Source organism: Arachis hypogaea, chromosome 19 (assembly GCF_003086295.3).
Source record: "Arachis hypogaea cultivar Tifrunner chromosome 19, arahy.Tifrunner.gnm2.J5K5, whole genome shotgun sequence".
Taxonomy (NCBI): Eukaryota; Viridiplantae; Streptophyta; class Magnoliopsida; order Fabales; family Fabaceae; genus Arachis; species Arachis hypogaea.
This window is the reverse complement of record NC_092054.1, coordinates 134,912,357-134,929,365: the sequence shown is the minus strand read 5'-3', so window position 1 is coordinate 134,929,365 and position 17,009 is coordinate 134,912,357. Positions and strand designations below refer to the sequence as shown.

Below are 17,009 nucleotides of genomic sequence, written 5' to 3'. Positions count from 1 at the left end.
ATCTCACTATCCTTTGGAGCTTAGAAATATTGATGTCCCTCAGAACTAGAACTCAGATGGTATTATGGATTCTCTTCCTACTTAAGCTCCGATTGATCCTTGAATACAACTTTTTTTTCTTTGGTGCTTTACACCTTGAGCCTAGCCATGACTCTTAGTGTTTTATCCTCAAGCTTAACTTGGCACAGAAAACACCACAAGCACTTAACTAGGGATTGGTTTCTAATTTTTCTTTTAATTTCTCCCAGTCAGTGGTACTGGTGCACGAAATTGTGATCTCAGGCAACGGCGCTAGAAACTCTGTACGCACGTCTTAATAAATCATTTTTCATTCACAACTTCGATACAACTAACCAGCAAGTGCACTGGGTCGTCCAAGTAATAAACCTTACGTGAGTAAGGGTCGATCCCATGGAGATTGTTGGTATGAAGCAAGCTATGGTCACCTTGTAGATCTCAGTCAGGCGAATATGAAATAGTTATGGAGTTTTCGAAAATAAATAATAAAATAAGGATAGAAATACTTATGTATATCACTGGTGAGAATTTCAAATAAAGGTATAGAGATGCATTCGTTCCTCTGAACCTCTGCTTTCCCGCTGTCTTCATCCAATCAATCCTACTCCTTTCCCTGGCTGGCTTTATGTAAGGACATCACCATTGTCAATGGCTACTTTTGATCCTCTCTGGAAAATGGTCCGATGTGCTGTCACTACATGGCTAATCGTCTGGAGGCATCACCGTGGTCAATGGCTGCATCCTATCCTCTTGTGAAAATGGTCCAAATGCTCTGTCACAGCACGGCTAATCATCTGAGGTTCTCGATCATACTGGAATAGGATTCACCCTCCTTTTGCGTCTGTCACTACGCCCAGCACTCGCGAGTTTGAAGTTCATCACAGTCATTCAATCCCAGAGTCCTACTCGGAATACCACAGACAAGGTTTAGACTTTCCGGACTCTCATGAATGCCGCCATCAATCTAGCTTATACCACGAAGATTCTGATTAAGAGATCCAAGAGATACTCATTCAATCTAAGGTAGAACGGAAGTGGTTGTCAGGCACGCATTCATAGGGAATGATGATGATTGTCACATTCATCATATTCAGGTTGAAGTGCGAATGAATATCTTAGAAGCGGAATAAGTTAAATTGAATAGAAAAACAATAGTACTTTGCATTAATTCATGAGGAACAGCAGAGCTCCACACCTTAATCTATGGAGTGTAGAAACTCTACCGTTGAAAATACATAAGTGAATATAGGGTAAGCATGGCCGAATGGCCAGCCTCCCATGGAGGTCTAAGATAGCATAAAACTGATCAAAGATGTCTAATACAATAGTAAAAAGTCCTATTTATACTAAACTAGTTACTAGGGTTTACAGAAGTAAGTAATTGATGCATAAATCCACTTCCGGGGCCCACTTGGTGTGTTCTTGAGCTGAGCTTGAATGTTACACGTGCAGAGGTCATTCTTGGAGTTGAACGCCAGGTTGTAACGTATTTCTGGCGTTCAACTCTAGTTTGTGATGTGTTTCTGGCGTTTAACTCCAGACAGCAGCGTAGAACTGGCGTTCAACGCCCTTTTACGTCGTCTAAACTCAGTCAAAGTATGGACTATTATACATTGTTAGAAAGCCCTGGATGTCTACTTTCCAACGCAATTGGAAGCTCCAGAAAATCCACTTTGAGTGCAGGGAGGTCAGAATCCAACAGCATCAGCAGTCATTCTTCAACCTCTGAATCTGATTTTTGCTCAAGTCCCTCAATTTCAGCTAGAAAATACCTAAAATCACAGAAAAACACACAAACTCATAGTAAAGTCCAGAAATGTGAATTTAACATAAAAAATAATAAAACATCCCTAAAAGTAACTAGATTCTACTAAAAACATACTAAAAATAATGCCAAAAAGCGTATAAATTATCCGCTCATCACAACACCAAACTTAAATTGTTGCTTGTCCCCAAGCAACTGAAAATCAAATAGGATAAAAAGAAGAGAATATACTATAAATTCCAAACTATCAATGAAACATAGCTCCAATCAGATGAGCGGGACTTGTAGCTTTTTGCCTCTTGAATAGTTTTGGCATCTCACTTTATCCATTGAGGTTCAGAATGATTGGCATCTATAGGAACTCAGAGTTCATATAGTGTTATTGATTCTCCTAGTTCAGTATGAAGATTCTTGAACACAGCTACTTTATGAGTCTTGGCCGTGCCCGCCCCTAAGCACTTTGTTTTCCAGTATTACCACCGGATACATAAATGCCACAGACACATAATTGGGTGAACCTTTTTAGATTGTGACTCAGCTTTGCTAAAGTCCCCAATTAGAGGTGTCCAGGGTTCTTAAGCACACTCTTCTTTTGCTTTGGACCTTGACTTTAACCGCTCAGTCTCAAGTTTTCACTTGACACCTTCACGCCACAAGCACATGGTTAGGGACAGCTTGGTTTAGCCGCTTAGGCCAGGATTTTATTCCTTTAGGCCCTCCTATCCACTGATGCTCAAAGCCTTGGGATCCTTTTTATTTGCCCTTGCCTTTTGGTTTTAAGGGTTATTGGCTTTTTGCTATTGCCTTTTGGTTTTAAGAGCTTTTGGCTTTTTCTGCTTGCTTTTTCTCTCTATTTTTTTTCGCTATTTTTTTTCTGCAAGCTTTGTTCTTTGCTGCTTTTTCTTGCTTCAAGAATCATTTTTATGATTTTTCAGATTATCTAATAACATGTCTCCTTGTCATCATTCTTTCAAGAGCCAACATATTTAACATTCATAAACAACAACTTCAAAAGACATATGCACTGTTCAAGCATTCATTCAGAAAACAAGAAGCATTGTCACCACATCAACATAATTAAACTAAGTTCAAGGATAAATTTGAAACTTATGTACTTCTTGTTCTTTTGAATTAAAACATTTTTCATTTAAGAGAGGTGATGGATTCATAGGACATTCATAACTTTAAGACATAGTTACTAACTACTAATGATCATGTAATAAGACACAAACATAGATAAGCACTTAACATAGAAAACGAGAAAACAGAGAAAGTAAGAACAAGGAATGAGTCCACCTTAGTGATGGTGGCGTTTCCTTCTTGAGGAACCAATGATGTCCTTGAGCTCTTCTATGTCTCTTCCTTGTCTTTGTTGCTCCTCCCTCATTACTTTTTGATCTTCTCTTATTTCATGAAGGATGATGGAGTGCTCTTGATGTTTCACCCTTAATTGTCCCATGTTGGAACTTAATTCTCCTAGGGAGGTGTTGATTTGCTCCCAATAATTTTGTGGAGGAAAATGCAATTGAGGCATCTCCGGGATCTCATGGTGATGAGCTTCATGCGTCTCTTGAGATCCATGAATGGGCTCTCTTGCTTGCTCCATCCTTTTCTTAGTGATGGGCTTCTCTTCCTCAATGGGAATGTCTCCTTCTATGAAAGCTCCAGCTGTGTAACATAGATGGCAAATAAGATGAGGAAAAGCTAGCCTTGCCCCAGGAGAGGGCTTTTTGGCTATTTTGTAGAGTTCAAGGGAGATGACTTCATGAACTTCTACTTCCTCTCCAATCATGATGCTATGGATCATGATGGCCCGATCCACAGTAACTTCAGATCGGTTGCTAGTGGGGATGATGGAGCGTTGGATGAACTCCAACCATCCTCTAGCTACAGGCTTGAGGTCCAGTCTTCTTAGTTGAATCGGCTTGTCTTTGGAGTCAATCTTCCATTGAGCTCCTTCCACACATACGTCCATGAGGACTTGGTCCAACCTTTGATTAAAGTTGACCCTTCTAGTGTAGGGGCGTGCATCTCCTTGCATCATAGGCAAGTTAAACGCCAACCTCACATTTTCCGGACTAAAATCTAAGTATTTCCCCTGAACCATTGTAATATAATTCTTTGGATTCGGGTTCTTACTTTGATCATGGTTCCTAGTGATCCATGCATTGGCATAGAACTATTGAACCATTAGGATGCCGACTTGTTGGATGGGGTTTGTTAGAACTTCCCAAACTCTTCTTTGGATTTCATGTCAGATCTCCGGATACTCATTTCTCTTGAGCTTGAAAGGGACCTCGGGGATCACCTTCTTATTGGCCACAACATCATAGAAGTGGTCTTGATGAGCTTTGGAGATGAATCTTTCCATCTCCCATGACTCGGAGGTGGAAGCTTTTGTCTTCCCTTTCCCTTTTCTAGAGGATTCTCCGGTCTTGGGTGCCATCAATGGTAATGGAAAAATAAAAAGCTTATGCTTTTACCACACCAAACTTAGAATTTTTCTCGCCCTCGAGCAAGAGAAGAAAGAATATGTGAAGAAGAAGAAGAAAATATGGAGGAGAGGGGGGAGAGGTGTATTCGGCCAAGAAGAGAAGAGAGGGTTGTGTTGTGTGAAAATGAGGGAGAATGGAGGGCTATATATAGGGAAGGGAGGGGGGTTAAGGTTCGGCCATATAGGGTGGGTTTGGGTGGGAAAGTGAGTTTGAATTTTGAAGGTAGGTGGAGTTTATGAGGTAGGTTTATGGGGAAGAGTGGATGGATGTGAGTGGTGAAGTGGTGATAGGGAAGAGAGATTGAGGTGATTGGTGAAGAGTTTTGGGGAAGAGTGTTTATTGGGAAGAGAGGATGATTGAGAAGAGAGAAGTGAGTGGAGGTAGGTGGGGATCCTGTGGGGTCCACAGATCCTGAGGTGATCCTATGGGGTCCACAGATCCTGAGGTGTTCAAGTATTTACAACCTTGCACCAAATTAGGCATGCAAAATGCCTTTGCACACAACGCTGGGCGTTCAGCGCCAGATCTTCTCCAGGGTGCAATTCTGGCGTTCAAACGCCCAGATGCTGCCCATTTTGGGCGTTCAGCGCCAGAACCATGCTCTGTTCTGGCGTTGAACGCCAGTAAGGTCTTCCTCTAGGGTGTGATTTTTCTTCTGCTATTTTTGATTCCGTTTTCAATTTTTATATTTATTTTGTGACTCCACATGATCATGTACCTATTTAGACATATAACTAATAAAAATATAGTTAAATAAAAATTGGGTTGCCTCCCAACAAGCGCTTCTTTAATGTCAATAGCTTGACAGTGGGCTCTCATGGAGCCTCACAGATGTTCAGAGCATTGTTGAGACTCCCCAACACCAAACTTAGAGTTTGGATATGGGAGTTCAACACCAAACTTAGAGTTTGGTTGTGGCCTCCCAACACCAAACTTAGAGTTTGACTGTGGGGGCTCTGGTTGACTCTGCAATGAGAGAAGCTTACTATGCTTCCTCTCCATGGGTACAGAGAGAGATCCTTGAGTTTTAAACACAAGGTTGTCCTCATTTAATTGAAGGATCAATTCTCCTCTGTCCACATCAATCACAGCTCTTGCTGTGGCTAGGAAGGGTCTTCCAAGGATGATGAATTCATCCTCATCCTTCCTAGTATCTAGGACTGTGAAATCAGCAGGGATGTAAAGGCCTTCAACCTTTACTAACACGTCCTCTACTTGTCCATAAGCCTGTTTTCTTGAATTGTCTGCCATCTCTAATGAGATTTTAGCAGCTTGCACCCCATAGATTCCCAGTTTCTCTATTACAGAGAGGGGCATGAGGTTTATCCCTGACCCAAGGTCACATAGAGCCTTCTCAAAGGTCATGGTGCCTATGGTACAAGGTATTAAGAACTTTCCAGGATCCTATTTCTTCTGAGGCAATGTCAGTTGATCCAGATCACTCAGTTCATTGGTGAACAAGGGATGTTCATCTTCCCAAGTCTCAATGCCAAATAATTTGGCATTCAGCTTCATGATTGCACCAAGGTACTTGGTAACTTGCTCTTTAGTAACATCCTCATTCTCTTCAGAAGAGGAATACTCATCAGAGCTCATGAATGGCATAAGGAGGGTTAATGGAATCTCTATGGTCTCTAGATGAGCCTCAAATTCTTTTGGTTCCTCAGAGAAAAACTCCTTATTGATCACTGGACATCCCAAGAGGTCTTCCTCACTGGGATTCACGTCCTCAACCTCCCTTACAGGTTCGGCCATGGTGATTAATTCAATGGCCTTGCACTCTCCTTTTGGATTTTCTTCTGTATTGCTTGGGAGAGTACTAGGGGGATTTCAGTGATCCTTTTACTCAGCTAGCCCACTTGTGCCTCCAAATTTCTGATGGATGACCTTGTTTCATTCATGAAACTCACAGTGGCCTTAGATAGATCAGAGACTAAGTTTGCTAAATTAGAAGTATTTTGTTCAGAGTTCTCTGTCTGTTACTGAGTGGATGATGGAAAAGGTTTACTGTTGTTAAACCTGTTTCTTCCACCATTATTAAAGCCTTGTTGAGGCTTTTGATCCTTCCATGAGAAATTTGGATGATTTCTCCATGATGAGTTATAGGTGTTTCCATAAGGTTCACCCATATAATTTACCCCTGCTATTGCAGGGTTCTCATGATCATATGCTTCTTCTTCTGAAGATGCCTCTTGAGTACTGTTGGATGCAGCTTGCATTCCATTCAGACTCTGAGAAATCATATTGACTTGCTGAGTCAATATTTTATTCTGAGCCAATATGGCATTCAGAGTATCAATTTCAAGAACTCCCTTCTTCATAGGCGTCCCATTATTCACAGGATTCCTCTCAGAAGTGTACATGAACTGGTTATTAGCAACCATGTCAATAAGTTTTTGAGCTTCTGCAGGCATTTTCTTTAGGTGGATGGATCCACCTGCAGAAGTATCCAATGACATTTTAGCTAATTCAGACAGACCATCATAGAATATATCCAGGATGGTCCATTCTGAAAGCATGTCAGAAGGACACTTTTTGGTCAGTTGCTTGTATCTCTCCCAAGCTTCATAGAGGGATTCACATTCTTTCTGTCTGAAGGTTTAAACATCCACTCTAAGCTTGCTCAGCTTTTGAGGAGGAAAGAACTTGGCTAAGAAAGCCGTGACCAGCTTGTCCCAAGAGTTCAGGCTATCTCTGGGTTGAGAGTCCAACCACACTCTAGCTCTGTCTCTTACAGCAAAAGGGAAAAGCATGAGCCTGTAGACTTCAGGATCTACTCCATTAGTCTTAACAATATCACATATCTGCAAGAATTCAGTTAAGAACTGAAAAGGATCTTCAGATGGAAGTCCATGAAACTTGCAATTCTGCTGCATCAGAGAAATTAGCTGAGGTTTCAGCTCAAAGTTGTTTGCTCCAATGGCAGGAATGGAGATGCTTCGTCCATGTAAATTGGAATTTGGTGCAGTAAAGTCACCAAGCATTCTCCTTGCATTATTGTTGTTGGGTTCGGCTGCCATCTCCTTTACTTGTTCGAAATTTTCAATAAGGTTGTCTCTGGATTTTTGTAATTTAGCTTCTCTTAGTTTCCTCTTCAGAGTCCTTTCAGGTTCTGGATCAGCTTCAACAAGAATGCCTTTTTCCTTGTTCCTGCTCATAAGAAAGGGAAGAGAACAAGAAAAGAAGAGGAATCCTCTATGTTACAGTAAAGAGGTTCCTTATTGTTAGTAGAAGAAGAAAAGGAATAGGGGTGAAGAAGAATGAAGAATCCAAACACAAGGGTAAGGATAGGAGCAGTGATTTGAGATGAGGAGATGTTAGTAGATGAATAAATAATTAGAAGGAGATGAGAGAGGAAGGAGAATTTTCGAAAATAATTTTTGAAAAAGGGTTAGTGATTTTCGAAAATAGTTTTTGAAAAAGGTTAGTAATTTTTGAAAATTAAAATAAAAAATTAAAAAGAATTTTTGAAAAAAGAGAGAGATATTTTTGAAAATTAGAGAGAGAGAGTTAGTTAGGTAGTTTTGAAAAAGATAAGAAACAAACAAAAAGTTGGTTAGTTAGTTGAAACAAATTTGAAAAGATAAGGAGTTAGGAAGTTAGAAAAGATATTTTGAAATCAAATTTTTGAAAAAGATAAGATAAGAAGATATTTTTGAAAAGATATGATTGAAATTAGTTTTTGAAAAAGATTTGATTTTTAAAATCACAATTAATAACTTAATTCACAAGAAATCACAAGATATGATTCTAGAACTTAAAGTTTGAATCTTCCTTAACAAGTAAGTAACAAACTTGAAATTTTTTAATCAAAACATTAATTGATGATGTTATTTTCGAAAATTTTGTGATATAGGTAAGAAAAAGATTTTTGAAAAAGATTTTTTTAAAATTTTTGAAAATAACTAAGAAAAATGAAAAAAGATTTGATTTTTGAAAAAGATTTTGAAAAAGATAGGATTTTCAAATTGAAAATTTGATTTGACTCATAAGAAACAACTAGATTTTAAAAATTTTGAAAAAGTCAATTCAAATTTTTGAATTTGATGAGAAGAAAAAGGGAAAGATATTTTTTTTTTATTTTTGAATTTTTGATGATGAGAGGGAAAAAATTAAAACATCATTTTCATGTTTTTCTCTTTTCTTTTTGGATCAAAACAAGGAATGCATGCAAGAACACTATGAATGTCAAGATGAACACCAAGAACACTTTGAAGATCATGATGAACATCAAGAACTTATTTTTGAAAAATTTTTAATGCAAAGAAAACATGCAAGACACCAAACTTAGAAATCTTTCATGTTTAGACACTATGAATGCAAAAATGCATATGAAAAACAAGAAAAGACACAAAACAAGAAAACATCAAGATCAAACAAGAAGACTTACCAAGAACAACTTGAAGATCATGAAGAACACTATGAATGCATGATTTTTTGAAAAATGCAGGATGAACATGCAATTGACACCAAACTTACAATTTGACTCAAGACTCAAACAAGAAACACAAAAATATTTTTGATTTTTATGATTTTCTAATTTTTTTTTGTATTTTTCGAAAATTATTTGAAAAAGAAAAAAAATAAGGATTCCAGAATTTTTAATATGAATTCCAGGAATCTTGTATTCTTATTCTAAAGCTCCAATCTGAGGGTTAGGCATGGCTTAATAGCCAGCCAAGCTTTAGCATGCCATTACATGCATTGAAGTGATTAGTTGAAGACCAGTCCCAAAGCAGTTTGGGTATGGCTTTACAGCCAGATAGGATTCAACATGTTTCATGAAACACTAGAATTCATTCTTAAAAATTCTGAAGAAAAATATATTTTTGAAAACATTTTTTTTTCGAAAAAAAGGAGAAGTTTATGAAAAATTTTGAAAAGAAAACAAAAAGAAAATTACCTAATCTGAGCAACAAGATGAACCGTCAGTTGTCCAAACTCGAACAATCCCCGGCAACGGCGCCAAAAACTTGGTGCACGAAATTGTGATCTCAGGCAACGGCGCTAGAAACTCTGTACGCACGTCTTAATAAATCGTTTTTCATTCACAACTTCGATACAACTAACCAGCAAGTGCACTGGATCGTCCAAGTAATAAACCTTATGTGAGTAAGGGTCGATCCCATGGAGATTGTTGGTATGAAGCAAGCTATGGTCACCTTGTAGATCTCAGTCAGGCGAATATGAAATAGTTATGGAGTTTTCGAAAATAAATAATAAAATAAGGATAGAAATACTTATGTATATCACTGGTGAGAATTTCAGATAAAGGTATAGAGATGCATTCGTTCCTCTGAACCTCTGCTTTCCCGCTGTCTTCATCCAATCAATCCTACTCCTTTCCCTGGCTGGCTTTATGTAAGGACATCACCATTGTCAATGGCTACTTTTGATCCTCTCTGAAAAATGGTCCGATGCGCTGTCACTGCATGGCTAATCGTCTGGAGGCATCACCGTGGTCAATGGCTACATCCTATCCTCTTGTGAAAATGGTCCAAATGCTCTGTCACAGCACGGCTAATCATCTGAGGTTCTCGATCATACTGGAATAGGATTCACCCTCCTTTTGCGTCTGTCACTACGCCCAGCACTCGCGAGTTTGAAGTTCGTCACAGTCATTCAATCCCAGAGTCCTACTCGGAATACCACAGACAAGGTTTAGACTTTCCGGACTCTCATGAATACCGCCATCAATCTAGCTTATACCACGAAGATTCTGATTAAGAGATCCAAGAGATACTCATTCAATCTAAGGTAGAACGGAAATGGTTGCCAGGCACGCGTTCATAGGGAATGATGATGATTGTCACATTTATCATATTCAGGTTGAAGTACGAATGAATATCTTAGAAGCGGAATAAGTTGAATTGAATAGAAAAACAGTAGTACTTTGCATTAATTCATGAGGAACAGCAGAGCTCCACACCTTAATCTATGGAGTGTAGAAACTCTACCGTTGAAAATACATAATTGAATATAGGGTAAGCATGGCCGAATGGCCAGCCTCCCATGGAGGTCTAAGATAGCATAAAACTGATCAAAGATGTCTAATACAATAGTAAAAATTCCTATTTATACTAAACTAGTTACTAAGGTTTACAGAAGTAAGTAATTGATGCATAAATCCACTTCCGGGGCCCACTTGGTGTGTGCTTGGGCTGAGCTTGAATGTTACACGTGCAGAGGTCATTCTTGGAGTTGAACGCCAGGTTGTAACGTATTTCTGGCGTTCAACTCTGGTTTGTGACGTGTTTCTAGCGTTTAACTCCAGACAGCAGCGTAGAACTGGCGTTCAACGCCCTTTTACGTCGTCTAAACTCGGTCAAAGTATGGACTATTATATATTGATAGAAAGCCCTGGATGTCTACTTTCCAACACAATTGGAAGCGTGCCATTTTGAGTTCTGTAGCTCCAGAAAATCCACTTTGAGTGCAGGGAGGTCAGAATCCAACAGCATCAGCAGTCCTTCTTCAACCTCTGAATCTGATTTTTGCTCAAGTCCCTCAATTTCAGCCAGAAAATACCTGAAATCACAGAAAAACACACAAACTCATAGTAAAGTCCAGAAATATGAATTTAACATAAAAACTAATAAAAACATCCCTAAAAGTAACTAGATTCTACTAAAAACATACTAAAAACAATGCCAAAAAGCGTATAAATTATCCGCTCATCAGGTACTCAGAGCCTTTGACATACTCTGTAATTGCACTTGGTCTCGACTCTTAGTGCTCTGTCTCAAGGATTACTTAACACATTCACACCACAAGCATATAGTTAGAAAAATAACTCTTTGAGCTTTTAATCATTTTTTAAATTCCTTACTATTGATGCTCAGAGCCTTGGACTTTACTTTTTATTTTCTTTTTCTTTTTCTTTTTGCTGTTTGTTTTGCTTCAAGGGTCAATTTCTTACTGAGTTTTGGAGAATCCATAATATTTTTCTAAGCTTATGTAATTCAGGAATCAACATTCTTAACTTTAATATCGAGTATGCACTGTTCAATTCATGAATTTGGAATCATAAATAATACCACCACATTAAAGTAATCAGGACAACTCATGATATATAACTCAAGTCTCATGTATTTTACTACTTTTCTTTTTCTTTTTCATTTCTAAAGTTTAGTGTGCAATACATGAGATAATTTTCAAAATAAGCATAATATGGCAAAGTAAACTACTAAAATATAGAAAAATAATAAAGTACTACTACTGATCATGCAAAGGCTTTCAAACAGAAAATAAGAAATAAGATAAAATACTGAAGAACAGAAAATAAAATAAGTAGAAGATAAAGAAACTCAACCATTTCAGTCATGGTAGCTGCTCCTCCCTCCCGAGAATCCTCTATGGCGCCTCAGCTCATCCAGCTCACGCCTCTGTCTCTGCTGCTCCTCCTCTACTAGCTGATGGAGAAGGACTAAGTGGTCCTTATGCTCTATCCTCAGTTGGATAGTAGAAGATGCCAACTTTCCAATGGATGCCGTCAGCTGATCGCAGAACTCGCGCGGGGGAAAGTACTATCCTTGATGCACTTCAGGCTGCTCCTGCTGAGGAGGGGGAATTGACTTCTAGGGTGGTACTTGTCCAAGCTCCCGAGCATACTCCATGCCCCTCCTCGTGATCGGTGTGTCAACTGCAATAAAAGTGTCTCTATCAATCCAGACATGAACAGCCTCACACAAGCAAAAAATGAGGTGAGGGAATGCTAATCTAGCTGAGGTGAAAGTCTTAGCTGCTATGCTATATATCTCATGAGGGATCACACGCTACACCTCCACCTCATTGCCGAGCATGATGCAGTGAATCATCACGGCTCAGTCAATAGTAACCTCAGACCGGTTACTCGTAGGGATGATGGAGCACTTAATAAACTCCAACCAACCCCAAGCAAATGGTTTCAGATTATGCCTCCTCAGCTGGTATGGCTGACCCTTAGCATCCCTCCTCCACTGTGCTTCGGGGAGGCATATATCAGTGAGCACCTGGTCTCTGATCAGTGTTGATCCTCTTAGTGTAGGAGTGAGGGTCATATCTAGATGGAGGCAACTGAAGTATCTCCCTCACTCTCTCTGGACCGAACTATAGGATTTCCCCTCGGATCATAGTGCGCCAAGACTTGAACTCAGGATTCACATCCTTGATGTGCTTGTAGGTCACCCACAAGCTGGCATAAAACTCTCTGACCTTCAGAACTCCAACCTAAGTCATAGGGTTGGCCAGAACTTCCCAACCCCTACTCCGAATTTGTTCTTGGATCTCCGAATATTTGTCCAGCTACAGATCAAATTGGACCTTTGGAATTACTTTCTTTTTGCTCACAACTTCATTATAGTGATCCTCATGAACTTTAGTTTGGGACCGGTTGACATCATATGGGATAGTGGAGGGAGCCTTCTCCTTCCTCTTCCTTGAATAGGATTCTCCAACTTTTGGTGCCATGAAAAATATGAGAAAAGTGAAAAATGGAGCGCCCCAATGATACGTGAGCATCTTTCCTATCGTTTCCTAGTGAATTTGCATTTAATTTGTTGAGTTTAATTAGAATTAATTATCTTTTAGCCACTATGGATGCTACTTTGAGTCTTGTACAATTCTGTTTATTTTAGGTAGCATTTGGTTGGATTTGATGGAGCTTCCACAGAAAAAGAGAAGAAGGCCATATAGGGCAGCAATGGCTTAGAGGATGGAGAGAAAGCTTGCACAAATGGAAGGAGCACAAGAATTAAAGGAGATGACCAGCGAGGAGCGACGCGTGCGCGTACCTGACGCGTGCGCGTACCTGACGCGTGCGCGTACCTGACGCGTGCGCGTGATTTGGAGATTTGCACAGCGACGCGTGCGCGTACCCGACACGTACACATGACATGCACCACGTGCAGAAAACGCTGATTATTTAATTAATTTTGATTTAAACTTTATTTTTATTTTAAAATAGGAAAAGATATTATTTTAGTTTTAGAAAATAGATTTTAAATTAATTAGGATTAGATATAAAAGAAAAAAAAGAAACTTCTCTTCTGGGGATTCCACTTTTCATTCCACCTCAGCCCAATTTACAGTTTACCAGAATTCTTATTTTCTCTCTTTTTCATGAGCAACTAAACCTCCACTGTTAAGGTTAGGAGCTCTGTCTATTGTATTGATTAATTCTATTATTTTTCTATTTTAATTCATGTACTGATTTATAATTTAAGAATTATTTTCGTTCTTTATCTTATGAATTTGGGTGGAACGGAAGTATGACCCTCTTTCTAATTGAGTTCTTGTATAACTTGAAAAAGCTCTTTACTTGAACAACAGGTTGAAAACAATTTCTCCTAAATTCTAATTATCTGGACTTAACGGGATATGTGACATATAATCCTCTTATATTTGGATAATTAGGATTTTTGTGGCATAATAACTAGAATTAAACTTCACCCCCTAATTGGAATTAATTGACTAAGGAATTCGCGGTTGATGAAAGTTAGAGGAGACTAGAAAGGTCTAAGGAATTAGGGTCTAGTCATATATTGTTTGCCATGAATTAAATCTTGTATGATTAAAATAAATTAATAAGAAAGTCAATCCGGAAAATAGATAACTCTGAAGCCTTAACTACCTTCTCCATATTTTATTCCCAACTTATTTACTTGCCTGTCTTTTGATATTCTGAATTACTGTTTAATGCTTTTGAACTCTCAAACACTATTTTCTGCTTGTCTAACTAAGTAAATTAATCAACCATTGTTGCTTAATCCCTCAATTCTCGTGGGATCGGCCCTTACTCACCTGAGGTATTACTTGGTACGACCCGGTGCACTTGCTGGTTAGTTTGTGGTTATAAATTCCGCACCACCCAACAGCAAACTTAAAGCCTTTATTCGTCGTCCCCAAGCAAATAAAGAGAAAGAAAGGGAACAAAACGAACAAGAGAGTGGAAAAGGCGTAAAAAGGGTGGGGGGTTTGGTTTTGGCTAAAAGGAAAAAAAGAGAAAGGAAAGGAAGAAAGGGGGTAAAGAGAAGTGAGGAAGGTAGAAAAATGTAGTGGTGAGGTGTGGTGAAAGGTGAAAATAGAGGTGGTATTTATAGGAGGGGGTAAGGAAATTAATTTGGGAAGATCGATTTGATGAGGATTTTAGAAGATATGATAGGAAAATAGGTTGGGGTAGGGAGTATGGTGAATTAAATGAGATGGTTTGGGGAAAAAAATTTGACTTGATCTTGGAATGAGGAGAGAGAGAGGTAAAACGGTCAAAAGGGGAGAGGGTGGGGTGGGGTGACCGTTGCAACGCCCAACTGGCGTTTAGCGCCTTTTGAGGCTTGGATTTCTTTGAAAATTGGATCCCCTTATGGGTGTTAAACACCCTCCTGGCATTTAACGCCAGCTCTTTGATGCCATCTAGGGTGTTAAACGCTCACCTGACATTCAACGCTAACCGTTAGCTTGCCAACTCCGGTGCTAAACGCCCACCCTGGCATTTAGCGCCAGAGCACTTCAAGTTGATTTTGCTCCATGGTGTTTTATTTTTCTTCCTGATTCCTCCAGTTCCTTTCCTAAACACTTTGCAGGATCATAAACAAAATTAAACCAAGGAAAACTATAAATAAAATGAAAAAGAAATGAAAATCAATTGAAAGAAAAACCAAAGGATACTCAGGGTTGGGTTGCCTTCCAACAAGCGCTTCTTTATCGTCACTAGCTTGACGGTTAGTTCTGCTAAGCTAGCAGATGAGTGGATCTCTGACAATCAATCTCACGTCCAAGGTAGTACTTGACCCTCTGGCCATTGACTATGAATCTTTTATCTGAGTTTTCTTCTTGAAGTTTCACATGACCATAAGGTGACACTCCAGTGACCATAAAAGGTCCTGATCACCGGGACTTGAGCTTTCCTGGAAAGAGCTTGAACCGAGAGTTGAAATGGAGAACCCTCTGAACTCATCAAGCTTGGCATTCTCATAAGCAGAGTTTCTGAACTCATCAAGCTCATTCAGCTGGAGCAGCTTCTTCTCTCCTGTGGCCTTAGCATCAAAATTTAGGAACTTTATTGCCCAATAAGCTCTGTGCCCCAATTCCACGAGCAAGGGACATGCTTTACCAAAAACTAACTGGTATGGAGATATTCCAATAGGGGTCTTGAAAGCAATCTGGTATGCCCGAAAAACATCATCAAGCTTCCTTGTCCAGTCCCTTCTTGAGGTACTCACAGTCTTCTCCAGGATCCTCTTGAGTTCCCTGTTAGAGACTTCAACCTGTCCACTTGTCTGAGTGTGATAGGGGGTTGCCACTTTATGACGGACTCCATATTTCTATAGGAGTGAATCTAACTATCTATTGCAGAAGTGGCTCCCTCCATCACTAATCAATGTCCTTGGGACACCAAACTGGCTGAAAATATATCTCTGCAAGAAGCTCAGCATGACTCTGGCGTCATTGGTGGGTAAGGCTATTGCTTTCACCCACTTGGAAACATAATCTACTTCCACCAAGATGTAAGTATTTGAGTATGAGGGAGGAAATGGCTCATAAAATCAATCCCCATACGTCAAACAACTCGATCTCTAGAATTCCCTGCTATGGTATCTCGTGATTGTTGGGGAGATTCCCAGCTTGCTGACACTGGTCACAGTTTCTTATGAATTCTCGTGAGTCTCGGAAGAGAGTCGGCCAATAAGAACCGCTTTAAAGGACCTTAGTGGCTATCCTTTCACCACCAAAGTGGCCTCCAATCTCAGAACCGTGACAATGCCAGAGGATCTACTGTGATTCATCCTCTGAGACGCAACGCCAGATCATACCATCTGAGCATCTCCTAAACAAATAAAGTTCATCCCACAAGTAGTACTTAGCATCACTCAAAAGGTTTCTAACTTGATGTTTAGTGTATTCTTTAGGGATAAACCTCATGGTCTTGTAGTTTGCAATGTCTGCATACCACAGAGCTCGTTGAATCATGAAGAGTTGCTCATCCGGAAAGGTCTCAGTCACAAAAGTGGGGGTGGTGTCCCGTCTTTAGGCTCAAATCTGGAAAGATGATCAACTACTTGATTTTCTGACCCTTTCCTTTCTCTAATCTCAATATCAAACTCCTGAAGAAGCAGCACCTATCTGATTAATCTTGGTTTAGAATCCTGTTTGGTTAGATTTAGAAGGTACTTAAGAGTAGCATGGTCAGTATAAGCAATAACCATGGAACCAATTAAATAGGATCTAAACTTATCAAACGCATAAACTACAGCTAATAATTCCTTCTCTGTTGTAGTGTAATTCTTTTGCGCGTCATTTAACATGCGATTGGCATAGTAAATGACATGTATAAGCTTGTCTTGCCTCTGCCCATAAACAACCCCTATAGCATAATCTCTGGCATCACACGTTAGTTCAAATGATAAATCCCAGTTAAGAGGGGCTATGATGGGTACAGACACAAGCCTTGCTTTCAGAGTTTCGAAGGCATGCAAATAGTCATTATCAAAAACAAAAGGAGTGTCAGCAACTAAGAGGTTGCTCAAAGGTTTAGCAATTTTAGAGAAATCCTTTATAAACTTCCTGTAAAATATTGCATGTCCTAGGAAACTCCCTATTGCTTTAAAATTAATAGGTGGTGGTAATTTTTCAATTACCTCCACTTTATCTTTGTCAACCTCTATCCCTTTGCTTGAAATCCAGTGACGAAGAACAATACCTCCAGTTACTGTAAAGTGGCATTTTTTCCAATTTAAAACAAGGTTTGTTTCTTG

The 17,009-nt window shown here is 39.3% G+C and overlaps 1 protein-coding gene and 1 non-coding gene across 2 annotated transcripts in view; both read left to right on the top strand.

Moving 5' to 3' along the window:
• LOC112779560 (probable glutathione S-transferase) overlaps nucleotides 1-17,009 on the top strand; it is a 136,858-nt gene that overhangs the window by 28,522 nt on the left and 91,327 nt on the right. The gene's annotated exons all lie outside the window — the stretch shown is intronic.
• On the top strand, nucleotides 6,792-6,899 carry LOC112780495 (small nucleolar RNA R71). Its single transcript, XR_003191328.1, has one exon. It is a non-coding gene; the product is annotated as a small nucleolar RNA R71 (small nucleolar RNA).